Here is a 4039-nt window from a genome sequence, read left to right as displayed (position 1 = left end):
TATAAGACATTGGTTTCGGGGGATTTATTGAGAAGAAAATTTTTTTCTCTAACTTTGAGTAAAACTGTCTCAGAATACATATTTAACCACGAAAAGTGAACACCGACAGTAAATAGCAAAAGTCAACCGACCATCAAAGTTGTATGGCGGTGTAGGAGAAGAAAATCCAAGGTCGTTTAATTTAGGGACGTAAGACACGAAATCAAAATTTTGGCATAAAATCTAAAATAATCATCAGACAGTGGTCATCCAAGGCATATAAGAGTCGTCTAACGATGCTGAATGCAATAAGCAATAGCGACTTTTTAAAGATTTTTTTGGATTTTTGTCAAAATGTACCCTTCACAACTTGGTACAAGTCATAGGACATGGGTACCGGTATGACCGACGGAAGATTTTTGGACAAAAAATTTTTTTGCTCTAACTTTGAGTAAAACGGTCTCAGGATGCATTCTTAATCATGAAAAGTGATCTCCGACGGTAAATAGCAAAAGTCACCCGACCATCAAAGTTGCATGGCGGTGCAGGCGACGAAAATCCAAGGTCGTCTAATGTAGGGACGTAAGACACGAAATCAAAATTTTGGCATAAAATCTAAAATAATCATCAGACAGTGGTCATCCAAGGCATATTAGAGTCGTCTAACGATGCTGAATGCAATAAGCAATAGCGACTTTTTAATGATTTTTTTGGATTTTTGTCAAAATGTACCCTTCACAACTTGGTACAAGTCATAGGACATGGGTACCGGTATGACCGACGGAAGATTTTTGGACAAAAAATTTTTTTGCTCTAACTTTGAGTAAAACGGTCTCAGGATGCATTATTAATCATGAAAAGTGATCTCCGACAGTAAATAGCGAAAGTTACCCGACCATCAAAGTTGCATGGCGGTGCAGGAGACGAAAATCCAAGGTCGTCTAATGTAGGGACGTAAGACACGAAATCAAAATTTTGGCATAAAATCTAAAATAATCATCAGACAGTGGTCATCCAAGGCATATTAGAGTCGTCTAACGATGCGAAATGCAATAAGCAATAGCGACTTTTTAATGATTTTTTTGGATTTTTGTCAAAATGTACCCTTCACAACTTGGTACAAGTCATAGGACATGGGTACCGGTATGACCGACGGAAGATTTTTGGACAAAAAATTTTTTTGCTCTAACTTTGAGTAAAACGGTGTCAGGATGCATTTTTAAGCATGAAAAGTGATCTCCGACAGTAAATAGCGAAAGTTACCCGACCATCAAAGTTGCATGGCGGTGCAGGAGACGAAAATCCAAGGTCGTCTAATGTAGGGACGTAAGACACGAAATCAAAATTTTGGCATAAAAGCTAAAATAATCATCAGACAGTGGTCATCCAAGGCATATAAGAGTTGTCTAACGATGCTGAATGCAATAAGCAATAGCGACTTTTTAAAGATTTTTTTGGATTTTTGTCAAAATGTACCCTTCACAACTTGGTACAAGTCATAGGACATGGGTACCGGTATGACCGACGGAAGATTTTTGGACAAAAAATTTTTTTGCTCTAACTTTGAGTAAAACGGTCTCAGGATGCATTCTTAATCATGAAAAGTGATCTCCGACGGTAAATAGCAAAAGTCACCCGACCATCAAAGTTGCATGGCGGTGCAGGCGACGAAAATCCAAGGTCGTCTAATGTAGGGACGTAAGACACGAAATCAAAATTTTGGCATAAAATCTAAAATAATCATCAGACAGTGGTCATCCAAGGCATATTAGAGTCGTCTAACGATGCTGAATGCAATAAGCAATAGCGACTTTTTAATGATTTTTTTGGATTTTTGTCAAAATGTACCCTTCACAACTTGGTACAAGTCATAGGACATGGGTACCGGTATGACCGACGGAAGATTTTTGGACAAAAAATTTTTTTGCTCTAACTTTGAGTAAAACGGTCTCAGGATGCATTATTAATCATGAAAAGTGATCTCCGACAGTAAATAGCGAAAGTTACCCGACCATCAAAGTTGCATGGCGGTGCAGGAGACGAAAATCCAAGGTCGTCTAATGTAGGGACGTAAGACACGAAATCAAAATTTTGGCATAAAATCTAAAATAATCATCAGACAGTGGTCATCCAAGGCATATTAGAGTCGTCTAACGATGCGAAATGCAATAAGCAATAGCGACTTTTTAATGATTTTTTTGGATTTTTGTCAAAATGTACCCTTCACAACTTGGTACAAGTCATAGGACATGGGTACCGGTATGACCGACGGAAGATTTTTGGACAAAAAATTTTTTTGCTCTAACTTTGAGTAAAACGGTCTCAGGATGCATTATTAATCATGAAAAGTGATCTCCGACAGTAAATAGTGAAAGTTACCCGACCATCAAAGTTGCATGGCGGTGCAGGAGACGAAAATCCAAGGTCGTCTAATGTAGGGACGTAAGACACGAAATCAAAATTTTGGCATAAAAGCTAAAATAATCATCAGACAGTGGTCATCCAAGGCATATTAGAGTCGTCTAACGATGCGAAATGCAATAAGCAATAGCGACTTTTTAATGATTTTTTTGGATTTTTGTCAAAATGTACCCTTCACAACTTGGTACAAGTCATAGGACATGGGTACCGGTATGACCGACGGAAGATTTTTGGACAAAAAATTTTTTTGCTCTAACTTTGAGTAAAACGGTCTCAGGATGCATTATTAATCATGAAAAGTGATCTCCGACAGTAAATAGTGAAAGTTACCCGACCATCAAAGTTGCATGGCGGTGCAGGAGACGAAAATCCAAGGTCGTCTAATGTAGGGACGTAAGACACGAAATCAAAATTTTGGCATAAAAGCTAAAATAATCATCAGACAGTGGTCATCCAAGGCATATAAGAGTCGTCTAACGATGCTGAATGCAATAAGCAATAGCGACTTTTTAATGATTTTTTTGGATTTTTGTCAAAATTTACCCTTCACAACTTGGTACAAGTTATGAGACATGGGTACCGGTATAACCGACGGAAGATTTTTTGACAAAAATTTTTTTGACTCTAACTTTGAGTAAAACTGTGTCAGGATGCATTTTTAAGCATGAAAAGTGAACTCCGACGGTAAATAGCAAAAGTCACCCGACCCTCAAAGTTGTATGGCGATGTAGGAGAAAAAAATTCCGAGGTCGTTTAATTTTGGGATGGATAAAAATGGTCACTTGTGGTAAAGTGATGTTGTTCATTGGCTATAGTAAGAGGGTATGGTGTCGTGACACAAAAATGAAAAATGTATAGAAACGTGTTCTAAACACTGTCACAAGGTGCAAGTTGAGTATCTAGTCGTACCTTAGACACCAGTACGGGTTACTGAGCCAATGTTGTGCATAGCTAGGGTATCGGGACGATGCCCTAAAACCCTCAAAGGATTGTAGTGTGTTGGATGTTATCTCCTGTTGGTCGTACGGCAACCATACCCGGTTGGAAGTACCGCGGACTCTGAACGTCTCCGCATCAAAACGTTCGCCATGCGAATATACAAATTGAATAAGCTTGACGTAGTGTAAGGTATCGAAACGAATAAGTAGAGAAATTAAGGGTCCGAGAGCAATCTCGTGATTCTACGGTGAGGTGTGAGAAATGACACGAAGCTGTCAAGAGGTCTCCCTGAGTGAGGAAGGCAATGTTCGGGTGCTTCGATCTATTGGGCCGGCGTGCCGCAGTAGATCAAGCAAATGTGAGAGAAACTCGGGTCTGCGGGGACTTAGTGCCTCGGTAGACAACAAACACACGACAATCGGTGGATAGTCGAATTCTGGTTGATCCTACCAGTAATATACGCTTGTCTCAAAGGTTAAGCCATGCATGTCTAAGTACAAACATAAATGAATGTGAAACCGCATAAGGCTCAGTACAACAGCCATAATTCACAAGATCATCCCCCCATCAGTTACTTGGATAACTGTGGAAAAGCCAGAGCTAATACATGCAACATGCCGGGACCGCTATAACCCTCGCGGGTGGTGGAACTGGTGCACTTATTAGTAAAACCAATCGCCTCACGGCGGCTTGAGTTGAA

This window comes from Anopheles maculipalpis (assembly GCF_943734695.1).
Source record: "Anopheles maculipalpis chromosome X unlocalized genomic scaffold, idAnoMacuDA_375_x X_unloc_76, whole genome shotgun sequence".
Classification (NCBI taxonomy): domain Eukaryota; kingdom Metazoa; phylum Arthropoda; class Insecta; order Diptera; family Culicidae; genus Anopheles; species Anopheles maculipalpis.
Note: the sequence above shows the minus strand (reverse complement) of the source record.